This window comes from Anser cygnoides, chromosome 2, assembly GCF_040182565.1.
Source record: "Anser cygnoides isolate HZ-2024a breed goose chromosome 2, Taihu_goose_T2T_genome, whole genome shotgun sequence".
NCBI classification, from domain to species: domain Eukaryota; kingdom Metazoa; phylum Chordata; class Aves; order Anseriformes; family Anatidae; genus Anser; species Anser cygnoides.
In genome coordinates this window covers 37,752,816-37,770,443 of record NC_089874.1, presented here as the reverse complement: position 1 = coordinate 37,770,443, position 17,628 = coordinate 37,752,816, and the positions used below count along the sequence as shown (strand labels likewise).

Below are 17,628 nucleotides of genomic sequence, written 5' to 3'. Positions count from 1 at the left end.
ACAAATGAGGTAAGGGAATTGGATCGCTCACATAACATTAGCAATGTCAGTCAAGTTACATCAGGGATAACTTCAGCCCTAGAGGTGCAGGGTCACAGGAAGGCAATCTCCGCCATGAGCTCCCCCTGGGAAACTCAAGCATCTCATCTGTGGTTGGAAATGCACTTTATTTCTACAGAACAGGCCACGAAGCCACTCGTGAGCAGAGCATCTCTAGAGATTTGGGAGATACTACAGGAATAGAGAGAAAAGCCTTTTTCCTCACTACATGCTCTTTCCCTGGTGTGCAGCCCTAACTTCAGACCTACTCTATTTTTTTCTGTATATATGGAAGATCATAAACAGTGTATGCTTCCCACAAGCTTTAAATGCAGACAGAATTTAAAAGTCACGATATTCATATGGAGAGGCTGTCCCCATAACAGGTATTTTTAGTTAAAATGGTGTTTAGGCTATGTGAAAAAGAAAAAGCTTTAAATAGTCCTTTCACCTCCTTCTGACACACTGAAGTATCAAATGATTTGCAGTTATGCAACTGATTGCACCTGTTTTAGTGCAATTGTCACCCACATCACCTAAGCTGGAAAGTATCTTTTACTTTTTTTTTTTTTAATTAAATAAATTGTTACACATTTGTGTGTATTTGGTAGAGTAAATAGCTGTTTTTCAGCTACCTACTGAATATTAGGAGTTTGATGAGTTAAGGAAATTAGCAGAGAGTATCATAGGTGTGAAAACCCTGAGGAGAAGACAATATTTAATGACAGCATGCAGAGTAAATGCTTTTGCTGGTTCTGGGCTGAGTTAAAAGCTGAGTAAAGCCCAAGTTAAGTCACTGCAGGTGTACAGCTTAATGAACTGCACTTGGGCAGCAGGTGAGCATAAATGGAGAGCACAGAGGGCTGGTTTTGGAATGTTGCTGCAAGGGAAGAGCTGCAATGAATGTATGATGGATGTATGAGGTAAGGCTATAGTAGAAGGTATTTTTCTGTGCTTTAATTTTTAATGTGAGGAAAATACAGAGAAAATAGAAGTAAGTTATATTGATATTGGACACGTGCATGTTGGGCCTATGACTTCCCTCCATATCTTCTAGCAAGGACTTGTGTTATTTAGAAACATATAGAAAGCAGAACATGGAGAATATTGTTTTTTGCTAGCCTGTTGCTTGTATTTTTTTTGTTTTCTTTTTAGAAACTGAGTTTTAAAATACATTATATTCATAAGAATTAATACTGAAGTTATGAAGCAATTCAGCTGTGTATGTGAAAGTTACTTTTCAGTATTAAAGGCCTGGGTGCTATTTATTTATTTGTTTTCCCTTCTCCATTTAAGTGCAGCTCGTGATGGCATAGATAGTCTATAAGACTTGAAGCGTTGTATAGTGATGTAGACCTTGAAATCTTTGTTTAAGAATCCAAAATAAACCCTGTGCTTTTCTTTACATCAGTGTTCATGTAGAGTGGATGGACTTCAAAGGCAATGTATTATTAAAAAGTGAATCTGGGCTGTATGCCTAAGATGTTCTAGATAAGCTAGGTTTAGCCCAAAGATACACACACGCACTACCACTGATATCTGTGGGAGCTGTGTGTGGCCTATGTTTAAGAGCAGGATTGAATTTAAAAAGAAATAAAGAAAATGTGTGTATGTGTATAGAACTAGTTTGTATATATAATAATATAAACATAAAATAATTATATTTGTAGATATAAAGAAGAAAACCCTTTTCGCTATAAGGGCATTTCAGCATGGGAAGGGGCTGCCCAGGGTGGTTTGCTGTCTCCATCCTTGGAGGTCTTCGAGACCCAACTGGATGAAGCCCTGAATCAACCTGCTCTTACTTTGCTGGCCTGTTTGACCTGTTCAGTTTAGCAAGGAAACTAAAGACAGGGGTGAAGCAACTACTGGAGATGCTTCCTTTCTTTTTGTGTTTGTTTGTTTTCTTTTAACTGGAAGAGATTAAGAATCTTGTATCTTCATCACTCTAGCAGTCCAGAATTGACTTCTGTATAGCTGAATTTAGTATATGGTTTTAATATGTATGTACTTGTAAATCTCACCATCAATATATATTTTTTGGCAAAAGGTTAATGCTGATGCTTTGGAAAGTTGTTTGATAATGACTGAAGCAATTCAAAGCAAATTCTTTGGTAGAAGCAGACCTACTTCCATGTCGTGGCAGTCACTGAGTCCTGGTTTGTTTTGGATCAGCTATTTTCTCCTGTCCTAAAATAGGACCTAACAACTTTTTATTTTTTTAAATCTGCTGAGGGACATCAGATCCCTTTGTTCCTTTGTTTACTGTGTAATGAAAATATCTTCACGTTGGCAAACCATTAAAAAGTATAACAGGATAGAAGGAAGCAGTGCGACAGCTAGGATATGTGTTAAATTAACATATTTCTTATGCAAGTTTGTCTTTCCAAAGGAACCCCTCTGGGTGAAGGGAAAAGAGCATCCTCTTCCAAGTATAGCCTTTGAAGGAAGTGATGCATGGAGCGGCAAGAGACACTTGCTACCAAAAAAAACTCTTCATGCCTACACTTTGGAGGAGTTTTCTGTGTGGTTTTATGAACTTTTTTCTATCCTTAACAGAAACTCTTAGGCAGGAGTGGGGGTTTTGGAAATCTATTTGTAAGAAATAGAAGTTTCAGAGAGAGAACTTGTTGTGGTGACAATTCTGACTTCTTGGCATCTTAGGAAAGGGGCAGGTGTAGTGGCATGACCAGGCTGTGGTCATTTAACTGCCAGAAGAAAACCAAAAAGAATAGACCTGAACAGTTCTTATTGCTTTGATCACAAGCAAGACACTTCATTAGCAGACATGAAATGATCTTTTAAGACATGTGCAAATATTGCTCAGGTTGAATTGTCATTGAGGCAGGGATTCTTGAGTGTCAAATGCTTGGAAAAGTAATGTTCATCAGATTCTGTGTTGTGCAGCTCAAAGCATGTTCAAAGTGAGATATGTGGTTGACTATTCCAGTTCATTTTCAGTGCTTGTGGCTGATGTATAAGCTGGTTTCACTTATTTAATAGTTGCATGTAGCGCAAGACAATCCAGATATTTTTCACCAACTCTTTTCCTCTTCATGTGAAGTCTTGGTGTGCGTATTTTCTATTTAGGAGAAAGGCACTCTAGGTACAAACAGGACACTTTCAAGATGGTTAGCATCTGTAGTCTGAGATGCTAGTTGGTTGGTTCATGCTCGCAGAAACTGAAACAAATGATAGAGCTGTTAAATAGGGAGGAGGAAAAGTTCAGAAGTTTGTAGTTAATAATCTGAACAAGGCCTTTTTTGAAGTCCTTAAGTACTGCTCAGAAGTAATGCTATTGGCATTTATACAGTGGAGCTTAAAAATGCTAAGCAGACTATTTTAGAAGAGGAATACCCCTTTTAAAGGCGCTTATCTGGACTGACTGATGGTTTTGAGGAGCCTGGTGATCATAGACTTATATCATGGTATGCTTGCAACCAGGTAGTAGAAACCTGGGCTGTGCTTTGCTAGCGGTAATGTTTCTGTCCTTTGAAACCTCAAAGGAGTAAACTTGTGTGAGTTTTGATACTTCACCCAGTGATTGAGACCTGTACCAAAGGACAATTTTTTTTAAGCAGAAATTCTTTTTTAAAAGAAAGCCCTGCAGGGTTGTTTTTTTTTTTTAAGTGTTTCTACAGTTAAAGAAAGTTGTCATGGTGGGGTAGATATCGTAAGTGAAAGGGAGACTTCTGATTGGGATCAAAGACTGTGAGAATTTGGCATTGTCACATCTGAACCCAAATTCACCAGCCTACAATCTGGACAGAGTCAAGATCAGCATCTGACTCTGAACCTGGGCTCCTGGATCATCTCCACCTATTAAAATGCTCTATCACTTCTAAGTTATGGTAAAGATGCAGTTCAGCACAGCTGTCTGGGTTATAGAAAGGCTGATCTATAGCTCTGAAGTATACAAGAAGCTGTACATCAAGAGCTGGAAAAGTGGCCTACAATTTTAAAGAGAAGTGCTCCAAGCCAGAAAGTAAAGTGTGTTTGTGGGGGGGTGGGGAGGGGGTGCTGTTAGACTTCTGGAAACCATCACTCAGCAGGTATATGAGCAAAAATAACAAGTCTTTATAGCAGTTTTAATAAAGTGTATGTTATAGCACTTTTCATCTTCAAAGAGCGAACCAAATTTATTGTTGGTATAAATCCACTGGGACCAATGAAGTTAAAGAGGGGGGTGCAGCTACCCCATTACTAATCAGGGTCACAGTTTCACAGGACTATTATTTTGTACCTTGTCAGTAACTATTACAAAATCTGTGAGGCTGCGGTACAAATTTAGCAGCAAAAGGCAGACTGAATCTTGTGACTGCAGGCTTAATGGCCACCATTAAGTATAATATATGCATAGCTGCAGTACACTTCTTTTGCCAAGTTTCTGGAAAGATCAGTTAAGCAACTGACAACAGGGGTGTAAAATTTATACTTCATCTCACTAATGACTATTTTTATTCCTACTGCACGCAGTGTGGAAATCTAGATCATGTTAAGTACAAAGCTGCACCTTGTACTCCCTGTCGCGCAGCATCACTTTCAGTGCATTCCTCGACAATATGGAAGCTGTCAAACCTTCAAGTTATGGAAGGCAAATCACTGGACATCATGCAGGCACCCAAAAAGAAGCATTGTGTTTACTCCTGTTCTATTAAAGCAAAGGCCTTGGGACACAAGGATACAAGCAAGCTGGCCTGTACAGTTCAGCACGGTACAGAGAACATTTCTTCCATGCTGCCTTAGTCATTTTACGGTGTGGAAAGGGCACAGGGCCAAAAAGTGAGTCTAGCTTTCTGTTTGTTTTCCCCTTGGCCCTACATACTGGGAGTGCAAGCTAATGCATTTTGCTTGGCTCCTGCTAAGGAGTTCAAGGATCCCCTCTTTATCTGAGCAAGCTTTGGCAAATCTTTGTCCTGCCTTTTTTTTTAAGTGGGGGCTTTACACAGAACTTGATTCAGATTACTATGACTGGCAAACTAATGTGCTGGAGTTTCTCAGATGTGACTAATCTGTGCTACACCTTTGTGGTTTTTTTAAGTAACACTAGCAAAGGAAAAGAATAAACTTATATTATGTGCTTAAATGCAATATGCAGAATAAGAACCATTCAAGTTAGATGTGAGGTTGTCTCATTGCTAGCTATCTTCATAGTTTGCAGATGGGATTCTTTTAAAAACAAAAAAGTATTGGTCTCATTTCATATGACTCAAATGAGTTCCTGATGGAAAAACTACTGCCCATATGAAAGTAGCTGGTCAGTGTGGGACTTCCTGCAAATACTGTGCTGTTCCACCTTAATGACAGAGTTGTGTGGTAAGAATGGATTCCAGCCTTATCTTTCAAATTACATTTTAGAGTTTAATTTACAAAAACATGGGTGGCCATTGTCCAGCATGGAAAAAAGATATTCCTAAAAATAAATATCAGCTTGCACATATTTCCTAAACGCTTAAAATGCTTTGATTTAACCTACTTTGTAAGTATAATGTGCCAAATTTTTGTCTATACTGTAATTTGTCTCTGCACTTAGGCTCTTTGGTTTCTATGAAATGATCATCTGTTCTTGGCATATAAACATTGCGAAGAGAAGTAACCAGGAAACCATATGAGTATTATGATAACCACAGAGTAAGCGACCAGGAATTCCTTTGGAAGTTGTACAGACTATGCTGTTACTTGTCGTACTGTAAACAACACTAGAGCGTATGCCTTGTTGCACTGTCTGTGCATGGAGGGATGTAGAGGAAGTAAGCAAATGCCTTGAAAGTTGCCTCAAAGGTGTAGCTAATGATGACAATGCCCTGGAAACTGCATGAAGTGGGACAGGAGGAGGTATGGATTCCCCCTGTTTTTGCCATTGCTGGCAGATTGCTTACCTTCGTTCCCATGTGTCTGTCTGTTTAGATTACCACCTTCTCCGGATGGGAGCTGTGTTACATCAAATGTTCCTACAGCATCTCTGCAATGTCAGCCTAACCTTAATGGTGGCCATGTAAACCCTGGAGTTACTATGGACAGCAAATTAAGAAAATGCTTAAGTTCAGGGGAAGCTGGTCTTTGCTCAGATCAGGATATTGTGTCTATCCCCAGTTACAATAGTGTGGTATCAGATGTATGATATGTAATGAGGATATTTTACAAAGCTGAAAAAGTACCCCAATAGCTGGATGTAGCTGGAACTGAGTGGTGTAAGCACCTGTAGCACCTCTGAGTGACAGATTCCTCGTAAGTGGAAAACTTATTGGTGGAATGGTGTTATTCCTGCAAGTGATCAGAGGACTGCACAGTTTGCTCCCCTCTCCTTCTGCAGACAGCAGCTGCTGCCACAGGACTGTCATCTCCACTGTCTCCTAACAGATTTGTGTCTGTTCGCTAGTCCCACACCACCTCCTGGTTTCACTGAACTCAAAACAAATCTGCACATTTCCAGGCTACCTCAGCTGCTCCACACTTCTGGTGTGATGTAGAAAGATGAGATCCGAGGTATGTGAGGATCTTGCCATTGTCTCCAAATATTAAATATTTGGCATGGAAAAAGTGTCTGACCTGATGAAGATGCCAGCCTTCAAACCAGGAGATGAGTTTGAGTGTTGGCAATAAATAATACCGGATATTTTGCAGTTCTTGACTCATGGGCTGCCTGCTAGTCTGAGAGACATCTATTCATAGACTGAGGAATCGCAGCCCATGCCTGGAGGGGTGTGCACCCATGGCACATCTGCCTCTGTGGTTTGTGCTCTGTGTTGAACCTGTGATAGTGGAAATTTGAGATGCATGCACTATTGCTCAATTATTGTGTGGTGCCAAGGGAGGACTGAGGCAGAAGAATGAGTCAGAAACAAAGAAATAAACAGCTGTAAATTTCCTTGGCTGGACCTGGTACCTCAGTTGACAGGAGGGGAGTGTTCAGTGGCAGGATGCCAGGCCGAGCATCTGAGGCCTACAGTTGTGGTGATGTGGCAAATGGAAAACACATCTTATGTTTGTGGTGACAGCTCTTTAGGCTCAGACAGGGATTCTTGTTTACTTTTGGGTGGGGACAATGTGAAAAGTGAGGGGGCAAATGGTTTGAATCCTGGTGAGTGTTGTCACTACTGGTGCCCTATATTGGCCCCACAGCTCATTGAAGTGCTCCACATCCATACTGCCTTATGCTCCTTATATGCCCTCATCACCCCCTGCCATCCTGGACTTGCTCTATTTCCTTTATCTCAGGCCAACAACCTGCCCGTGGCTGCATGATTTGCCTCTTGTTACCCACAGTTACTCCATCCATGCAGGTAGCAGTGAGGTGGTGCAAGCAGTAGCTGGCATGCCTCGTCAACATGTGCACAGCAATTTTGTTGGCTTAGCAGAGAACTGGGGATGTGATTCCTGCCCGGCCTGTCATGGGACATGCCTCGATGCAGCGGAAATCGGAAAGCTGGAGAGTCAGGTGCCCCCTGGACAGCTGAACACCCCCAGCCATGTGTAAAAGCAGGCTGTTCTTGGTGCATATGGAAAGGAGATGTGGAGCTTCTGGGTAGGCCTCTCCTGGTGGGGTCAGCGGCGTGGCTGGCTGGACTAGGCAGAATTAGTGTGAGGTTTTTATCCACCCCCCCCCCCCCCCCCCCCCCCCCCCAGGTGGCCTGCTTTCCTGTGTTCAAAGCAAGTGTGTATATTAGAGATTGCCATGGTTGGGAAGGAGGGTGGCTTGTAAGGAATGGCTTTTGCAAAACATGGATGGGGCTCGAGATTTGGAGTGTGCCTTTTGCCTTATGTTATGCGCAAGGGTTTCTGTTATGGCTACAGTGCCGAGATTATGGTCACTTAACACATCTCCAGACAGCTGTTCAGTGCATCGCTGTTGATGGAGATCCATGGGCTGAGTGTTTCTTTTAACATGAGTATAACAGGCCTTTCATGTTTCTGCCCAGACAGACCAAGCTGTTCATACATAATGATACTGTTATTACCCCAGTAGCTACCTGACCATACCTTGTCTGAACAGTGATGACAGCTGATAACCATTCAGCTTCTCTTCATACTCTTTCTTGTCAATTTATAACTTACTGATGGGTAAAATTTACTGTTCTGAAGTGCAAAGCAGCTTTTCTGGGAGCTGCCACTGTCTCTTTGTAAAGAACACCAAAGACTCAAGCAGACATGACTAAATTGTATTTAACCCACAAATCTGAAGTCCAGAACCATTGAAGCAAATACTTTCTGAAGTGGTACTTATGACCCTCAGAGTTGCGCTGTTTGTAATTAATTTTAAAAAGAGAAAAGGGTGGGATGGGGGAAGGAACCAGTTCTGAAGCTTTTTCTCTTCTAACAATAACTAGCTAGAGGAGCGTGTGTTTCATGGTATATGTTCTGTTCACTCAGATATATCGAAGTGCCTTCGTTAAAGTGCTTGTGGAGTTCATCTAGTGGCAAATTAAGTTAACAGAAACCTATAATGGAAATGAAAGATCTCTTACTGTGGAAGAAATTCCTCTTTGTAGGGAGGTTTTATCTGGAAATTCTTGCTTCAAACAAACCTCAAACTCCCTGAAAACAATTGCAAAATTGCTTCATTTGTTCACTTGTGTTCAGTAAGGGTTCAGTCCAAATCTCACCTAGGTGAATCTCTCAAAGTGTTTCTATTGATTTCAGTGGATGTGAGAACTGGTTTCTACCTGGGAACTCTAAGGTTCCAGCCAAATCATGTTCTGGGCATCATTACAGGCTCATCTGCCAGGCAAAATATACCTTTGTCTTCTGCTTGTGCCAAGCTCATCTGTCTTATGGTGTGTTTTTTTTTCTTTTTCTCCTGCCTTGAATAAATGCCTGAATTGTAATGGTGTTCCTCCTAGAGCAGGAGGCTATCACCATCTCTCTGAGATGGTTTGACTGTTCTGAGGGTGAATTTATTTTTAAAACTAGGCAACTGGCCCTATATTTTCTGCTCTGATTGTTATGGAACAGGTAGCTACCTTTGTCAGAAATGAATAGGGGAAAATATCCCTGTCTACTTTGTTCTCTGGCAATGGACAGAGGTATTTGCCCTGATCACCTGCCACCCATCTGGGCCCTCCTCTGAGGGTGAAAATAGGGTTCTTGTTGTGCTCAAAAGGACTCCTGTGGTGGGGTTGCACCCTGCTAACGAATGTTGTCCGGTGGAAGATCTGTTCCTGCCAGGTCTTCCTCTTCAAACCAGAAATGTACTTACTGCATGGTGCTTCTTCAGATAGACATCTGAATGATGGTAATTTACAATCCCCATTGATGCAATACAGAATTCCAGATGTGTTAGAACAACCTAAGGGCCCCTTATATTCAACTAGTCTCTGAGGTGTGCTCTGCTACTTATTATATGACTTTCTTGTTGCCCCAGGAACATCTGCAGCAGCGTTGCTGAAGAAAATAAGTCCATTTATGCTATGCGAGGATGGCTGGCTGCAGTGAACTGCTGTTGTCGCCCATCTTGAAGAATGAATGACCGTGTGCATGTTTATCTCACCTTTTCTGGAACAAGATGAAAATGTCTTACTACTTCAACACAAAGTTCACTTACAGTGGTGGTTTTGTGTGACTATTGTGTTATGTCTTCTGGAAAAAGAAGAGAATGTCTTGTCATGGATATGTACAGAATCATTCCCAGACCCTGAGAGGTCTTGGGGTTCCTAATTAGACCCAGGGCTTTATTTTGTGTATTTACAGCTCTCTAAGTCCACAAAATCTAACATTAAGTGGTAACAGTGCAAATACCTGTTTTCAACTTTCTAGCAAGCAAAGTATAATCAGGCAATAGTCCATTCTCAACTTGTCTTTTTAAGAGTATTAAATATGGGTCACGGTCTGATTCTATAGCTTTTATAGTAGACACTCTGTTTTCTACCAACCCCTTAGTGGGGGTTAGTAGCAATGGCTTGTTAAAGTTGCAAATTCAGACTTCCTTGCAAATGATTTAAACTCACACTTGTGAAGATGTAACCTGCTGTCAGACATAGTCTTAGTTGTGCCATGTCTAAAGAAAATGTTTTTTACACTCTACAGTAGTGGTCAGTTTTGTAATGTTCTGCACAAAGCTGCAAGAGAAGTACTTTTTATCCCCACATTAAAATATAAACAAATCTTTGCCCATGTTGTTCTTGAAGTGAAGATGGGCTTGTTTACCTCAGCAGGTCTGTTGTTGCAAGAAACCTTGCCAAGTTTCAAAGACCTCTAAGTCCAAAATAATTAAGATCTCCTTTTTTAATAATTAAGACCAAGACCACCTAAGTCCAAAATAATTCTGCTTCAGTCGTGGTCTAAGCTCTGATTCTCTCTGACTGTAATGAAAGACTGGATTTAGAGCATCATCTAGGTCTTAAAGGCACAATCTTCTATACTTGCTAGGGACTCGCCTAGGCTTAGGGACACCCAAACTTTCTAATATTTTAGATCAACCAGTTTGTCTGGTTCCTACCCAAGTCTGAGAGCTGCTTGCCTCTTTGGGCATACAGTTCTTAGGCTTGTTTCTTCTGCAGGCCTCAGAAGAGTTGAGAACTCAAGTCTGGCTCGTCTGCACTCCAATGTGCTGTGCCAGGGAGTTTGCTTGCTTCTTAGGTAAAGTTTCCTGTTTCAGACTGGGGAATCTTGAAGTCTGACACTCAAGTATGGAGTGAGAGAGGATTACAAAGAGTGACTATAGTTCAGGTTAAAGTCTCTGTATAATATTCTCTGTAGGTTTGAGAAAAATGTTCCATATGAAATTGTCACTAGAGCATTCTACCCTTCCACAGGGTTTCAGCTTATCCAGGGCACGACACTTGTTGTCCTCTTTCCTCTGTGGAAGAGGACATCCTTGCTGTCCACTTGGGGTTATTCCAGTAGCTGCTCTCAGATGGTTATTCCTCCTGGAAGATAGTAGCTTTCTCTAGCAGAAGGTGCTATCCTTTGAATGCAAGAAGCTATCTCTGGCCACTATATTGTCTGTTCCCTAGAGTAGTTAATGAAGAATCTCTTTCACTTAACAGTCAAAACCTCAAACTTACACAGTCTTGGGATGTAGAGCCCATGCCAGTGTTTTAATGCAGGGCTATTACTTAGCCAATTTTGCTTGTTGACCTTCAGTCTTGGTGGGTTTTTTGTTTGTTCTAAATATTGGCAAAATCTTCCTTATGTTTTGATGCCTTCAAGAATGTGACAGTTGTTACTTATCTTGTTTTAGATGCATGATTTTAAATAGATAGGTTTGACCCATGGGAAACAATTTGTTAAAATAACCCTGCAGTGGACCTTTACACCTTAGTATTAAAAAAAATAATAAAAAGGGAAACCCCCAGACAGGAGAAATATTTTCCTATTACATCACAGGGGTTACAGATTGTCTGGAAGAGAGAAAGCTGTTGAAATGCAAGGGGATAACCTGTTTGATCCTGTTTATGTAAAACATCATCATTAGCTGCATCTAATCTCTGTTCCTGCTGGTCTAAATGGTTCAGTGCTTCGTCCTGCTATGGAAGTCTGCTTTTGCTCAAAGATGTTGTGCCAACTTCTTCATTATTTCAAGGGCAATTCTGCGTGAGTTGGGAATACTGTACCTCAGCCTGTTTGGATATGTTCCAGTTCTTAAAATCATTCTGAGTTCAGAATGCCTCAGTAATGCTGTGAGGTCGTGGGACCCATGTATGTCCTTTTGTATGCAATTGCTGTAGCTGCAAAGACTTGATTTAGCTTTCTACTGCAGAACCAATATGACTTTAAATTATGAGTTTTCTCCATTTTAATGTAGCCACTCTGCCGTTTATCAGTTCTGACTCCTCTGTGCACAGTTGTATCTGCTCTTGATACTTCATTTTACTAACAATTTCTTTCTATGTGAATTTGTTGCTTGGAGACATTCAACTGGGTATTTATCTTATCAGCTGAATTGCTTTATTTCCAAACACTTGTGTAAACTCACTGTAGTTTGCACAGCTATCAGAAGGCACAATGTTAAATGACAGTCTATACAACTGCTGTGAGAAGTATAATTTGATGTGGTGTTTAAGAATTACAAGCTATGCTAAATTAGGTTTTTCTTATTTCAAGAGTGCTTATAGGAACTGTAATTAAAAATAAAAAATAAAAATCCTTAAAGAACAATGGTGGTTTGGGTAGGAATGGCAAAAGAAATGGAACTTTGCTGTGCCACATTAACAGTTGGCAATCACACTTTGTATGGAAAGGCATATTTCAGACTTTGATCTACCATGTAAATCAAGAATAGGAAAATAATACTTTCTCTGATGATAGAGGACACTTAGTAGGAGATCCAGCTGGGCCAGTGCAGTATGGCTTGCCTGCTGCTTTAGTCTTTGTTTAAATTGACTGTTTTTATTTGTTGTTAGTGTTCAGAGCAACTATTTACTGAACTCTTAAAAGATATTTGATATCTCTTTGACAACTGAGAGATATGTAGCATACCTGCTGATGTTTTTTCATCTGTTCTTTCATTAATATGTATTTATCTCTTTTTATTCTATTTAAGATTAGATCATCTCATCTAAATCCATCATAAATAGATGGTGTTATTGTAGTCACAATCATCTAGGATATAAGAAGCAAGCCTCATCTCTTCCCATAAATCGGAGTTTCTTATACAATTGTTAAATGGCTTGCTTTGCTCCCATCAAATTTTTATTATTTTGACAGCTGAAATAATTTGAGATTGTATTTTTTAGAATATCTCTGATTACTTTAAGAGGGTGTTTTCTTGCACATAAATAAAATCCTGTCACAGCAGCTGTAGTTCCTCTTAAAATGCTAGCTACATAGCAACATGTTCAATGTCTAATTAGCCTTGCCATGTTATTAGCAGCTCCTTAATATTCACTCAGAAATACTTGGCAGTTAAAATGTAGAATAGCTAATGTATACATGTAGCTTATTTATATGCATAAAGTAGTATAAACATGAAAAATGTAGGCTAAATGCCCAGATAATCATCTCTGACAGCCTGCTTTACTGAACGATGGAATTGAGCCTCCTTGCAGGCAGCCTTGATCATGAGGAGGTGCCCTGTGGTGCAGAGGGGGCAGAGGTCTGGATTTGCGAGCTTTGGGCTGGATGACCAGGCATTGCTTGCTGCTGTAGTGACCTGCCAGCTGATAGCAGTGCTCAGCTGCTTGATTTATGAAAGGGCAAAACTTGCTGCCTCTGGATAATGGGTGATTTATGTTTTGTCTGACCATCTGTCTGCTGGGTTGAGAAGAGTATCTGACAAGAGACAACCAGCAGTCCCTGGGGTAGAGTGTGTCTATGAAAGCAAGCAAAATTGGGAGTGGTGACTGTACAAAATCTTGTTGCTATTGCAGGAAAAATGTCTTCACTGAAAGGGTTGCAAAGCATTGGAACAGGCTGTCAAGGGAAGTGCTTGAGTCACCATCCCTGGGGGTATTCAAAAGATGTGTAGATGTGGTGCTTAGGGATGTGGCTTAGTGGTAGACTTGGCAGTGCTAGGGTAATGGTTTGACTTGATGATCTTAGAGATCTTTTCCAACCTAAATGGTTCTGTGGTTCTATGCAGGGCACACAGCACGCCGCTCAGTGTGGTGGTATCAGGAATCGGGCCCTGTTCTCTGGGAAAAGTTCTCCTGTTTCATGTATTTGGTGCTATTCCTGTCCTGAGACTTGTGCGTATGTCTGTACTAGCAAACCTTGCCCCTCTGGTGGGGAGAGGTATGGTTCAACTTCCAGCTGAATGGCTAGAGACCCTCCACCCCAGGTAGGGTGCCTCTGACCACCTTGTCTATCAGGAGCTTTCTGTGGTCCATGCAGTCTGGGCATAGTTTGAGTTGATAAATTCAAAACCATGTTGGGCACCACGTTGACTAGTTAAACACTGTAGGTTGATCTTAGGCCAGTAGTTGAGGATTATGCTCTGGCTGTGTCTTGTTTACTACTACAAATTAAGTTACTATGAAAGCTTCTATATGTTTCAATATCTGTCTTCTTGGCTTCTTCTGAATGTCCAGAGTCTTTGTAAGAAGTTCTTATCCCACCAAACTTGTGCTCAGCTTCACTTTGCCAAAGATCTGTTCAATCAGTGAAAAGCTGCTGTTTGTGATGAGCCTTTATCTCATTCACTTCCCTGTGAGGGAAGATGGGAGTTTGACTAAAGCTGATGAAGAATGAATTGCGTGGGTGGTATTCAGGTATTACCACAGGTGGACAACTCTGGAGAATCAACTGAGAAAAACATTTCCTCAAAGCGTAATGTAGAGTGGAGTGGGGATAACACTGTAAGCAGCGAAGTGGGAGAAAGAAATGAGCTTTACATCAGAGATCCTGATTTGCTGAGAAAGGAAACCTTTCAGACCACTTGGATGCTGCCAGGTCTCCTACAGCAGCTGCTCATGATAAGCCCCTTGCTGCCTCCAGCCAGCTATTGTCTCCTCTCCTGTGGAGTGGCTGAGCTTGGAGGAGGGGAATATAACTGGAAATAGTTCCCCTCCTTTCTTGGCACAGTAAAGAGACATTCAGATTTGCTTCTGCTTTTCTTCCTCTCATAATCTCCTTTTTTCCTTTTCATTCCCTCTAATAGGAGCTACAGGGGAAGAAGGATGGAAAATTTCAATGGATGTATTTCCAAAGCAAAAATCAAAGTTCACAGGAACTGGGGAGCAGGGGGGATGGCACGCACTGCATTAAAAGAAAAAATTGTGGATGGAAGTGAGAAAGGCAGCTAAGGTACAGGTAGTTGACTGAAGCTATCTGACTTATAAGGCAGCTTGACATTAAAGTAAATTATGTACTGTTCATATCAGGCTAACTGAACGCACGTATTTTTTAATGCGTTCTGAGAAGAAAATTTCACATGGGTTATGGCAAGGTAGTAAGTTCCTTACTGCCTTAAATTTCACAACTTTGTCTGCATTCATAACTGTAGGAACACAATGCCAACGCTTGGTCTCTATCTTTTACTCGGCTGCTGTGACTCATGAGGTACATTTGGATACATTGAGTTGTATTACTTTAGTGTAAAAAGCACGTTCAAAGATCCCATTTTGTGCAGGATGGAAAGGTTTTGTCAGCAAAGTGCAAGGCCAACTGGTGTCCACTTAGAGAAACAAGAACAATTATAAACTCACATCATAATATTTATTAGTGAAGCCTTGGAATGTCTCTGACATAATTATTTGCTTCTTTAACTCTGGAGGCAAAATACTGCAAATGTTCCCACACTACTGTTTGACCAGGCATAATTGTGGCACCCACAAGGCACAGAGAAACTGTTATCCTGGCGGGCTCAAGTTGTACTAAAGCCCAGGCTTGCTGCCATCTCACTGATATATTAAATGCCAAGCAGTTGAGAAGAAACTGGTACTTCATCCATCTTTGTGACTGAATGCCCTTGCTCCCTTGTATCTTGTTTATTCATGAGTATTTGGAGACATTCCTCAGTGTGGGCTGTGTAGCAGCAATTTTGTCTCCTTGGAGTTTGCCTCCTGTCCACTTACTTCATTAAATGTTGCCTTTGTGTTTAAGGTGATGCTGCTTATCACTTGGTCCACAGCAACCTGTTTTAGGAAAAGTGTACTTGTTCTTCTCTTTATAGTTCCTATAAAGAGGTGGGTGGGTGTGCAAGAGGCAAGGGGAAAAGGACCACACGAGCCTCTGAAATACGTTCAAAGAAATGGGAGGGGGGGAAAAAGAGGGATACGTATTGCTTCCCAGTATTGCTGGGAAGGCATGGGGGGGGGGAAGCCAAAACCAACCTTCTAAAATAGGAAAGTTGAGATGGTGGAAAAAATGTGAATTCCTTTGTTAGAACGTAACCTATTTGTCGGCAGTTTCATTCTTGGGTGGTGAGACATGGCTGGTTACTGGTTAGAGGGAACGAAAGGGGGAATGGGCTGTAATGGCTAGACTTAGAGTGAAGGAGGTTGGTTCCCTTACTGGTTAGCCCCTGTGATAACACTGGGAGCTCTCTGGTTTTCCATCCTTTCCCATCCCTCTATATAACCAGTGGCCACAGTCAGTCACACATGGAGAGGACTAATAAGCTTTGCTTCAATGTAAACTGTTGACTCCCTCTAGAATCGTTAGCAGATCTTGTAGTACACAAGACTAGATATTTATTCATTCTTTCATCTGAGATTCATTTGATTCTTATTTCCAGCTGTTCTGGGAATCCTAAATACCTTTAAATAGTTGAGAGTCAAAATACCACCCACAAATTCCAGCATAGTTAGTGGAGGCCTAAGGGCTTACTATTGGAAAAAATGATAGGAAGGGACCAAGAGTGTCAGGCAGGCGAGGAATTAAAATACCTAGATTGAATGGAATTCCCAGTTATTTGCCTCTGAAGTTTAAAATCAGCTTACAAGCGTGCAGAAGTACTTGGCCCCCATTTCTGATAGAAGATGCTGAGATAAGTTGGCTGCTTGGTTGATATGAAGGACAACAATTGTCCTATTGTTTCTCTGGTGCTCTGTGGGCATTTGGTAAGTGTTTAAAGAGTATTAGGATAAAGAATGCAGGATAAAGCATATATGTTGAAAGGCATTCAGGTAGGCCAGGGGCCTCCATCCCACCTTGCCTGTGCGGACTGCCCTGAGCAATGTGCTGCTGCCTGGAATGGATGTGGAGAAGGTGTCTTGGACAACTGAGCTGTCAGTCCCTGTCCCTGCAGTGATGTCCCAGGCTGTGCCCTCGTGAGGGCATTCCATCCTCTTCAAGGGGCCCAGCAAGGCATGGGGGCTCCAAACATTTGTATATGCTGAGTCCCATCAAAGCATCACAAAGTGGAAAATCTTTACCTGAAATCTTTACCTACTTATAGATTCTCTACCTCCGTTATCTAGTATGTTACAACAATGCTGGTTTTGGCACAATGAACACTATCATGGCATATTTGTTCCTTTCTTGAATTAACTATCTGGATTGGATTCTGACTTTGGTTACAAGGATTTAGGTGGTGTATATGGTTGGTAAAAAATCCAGCTGAGAGGCAGGATTAATATTATACTTAACTGAAAAGTATATGCTTAAGTGTAACGATAGAGAAGTCACAATTTGTCGGCTATGGAATCATGATAGATTGGGCTTATTAATGCTGTGAAAATGGCGTGGTTTTTTTGTAAACAAATATGTAAAACACATCTTGCCACAAAAATAGCAACCACTGTTATTCTGGTGCAGACAAAACCAATGCCAAATCAACATCAAGCAGAAAAAGAACAAAATGCATTTTCAGGAAACAGTTGAATAGAAATGAAAGTTTATGCAACCAATAAAAAGTGTGACTCATCTGTACTTCTTCCACCCCAACTGTGGACTGATGTTCCAAAAATCTTTCCCAGAATTAGTATGTAGGGAGTGTTTACAAGTTGAACTCTGTTTATAAGTTTAAAACTTAAGAGCAGGCAGCTCGCGCCTAGAGGGGTTTATTCTTTCATCCCGCTAGATGCGTTATCCACAAAGAGGATGACCATCCAGATCAAGTGGTCTGTAACTGGCCCGTGAAGACTTCTGGCATATGACCTGGCTGAAGTCGCTCTCTCTCCTGATGGCATAGGATTTACTAGTGCATATAGGAAGCAATGGAGGTGCAGCACATCTGTGGGCTGACTGCACCATGCAGCCCTGCCAGAG

General features: G+C 41.2%; 1 long non-coding RNA gene across 2 annotated transcripts in view; it reads left to right on the top strand.

Annotated features, from left to right (window-relative positions):
- Window positions 1–731: 731 nt before the first annotated feature.
- The window catches only part of LOC106030255 (uncharacterized), a 53,030-nt gene continuing 36,133 nt past the window's right edge, over window positions 732–17,628 (top strand). The window contains exon 1 of one of the 2 annotated variants that reach the window (XR_010829205.1): window positions 732–962. This is a non-coding gene — a long non-coding RNA (uncharacterized lncRNA). The remainder of the gene's footprint in view (window positions 963–17,628) is intronic. The other variant, XR_010829206.1, reaches the window with a different exon arrangement.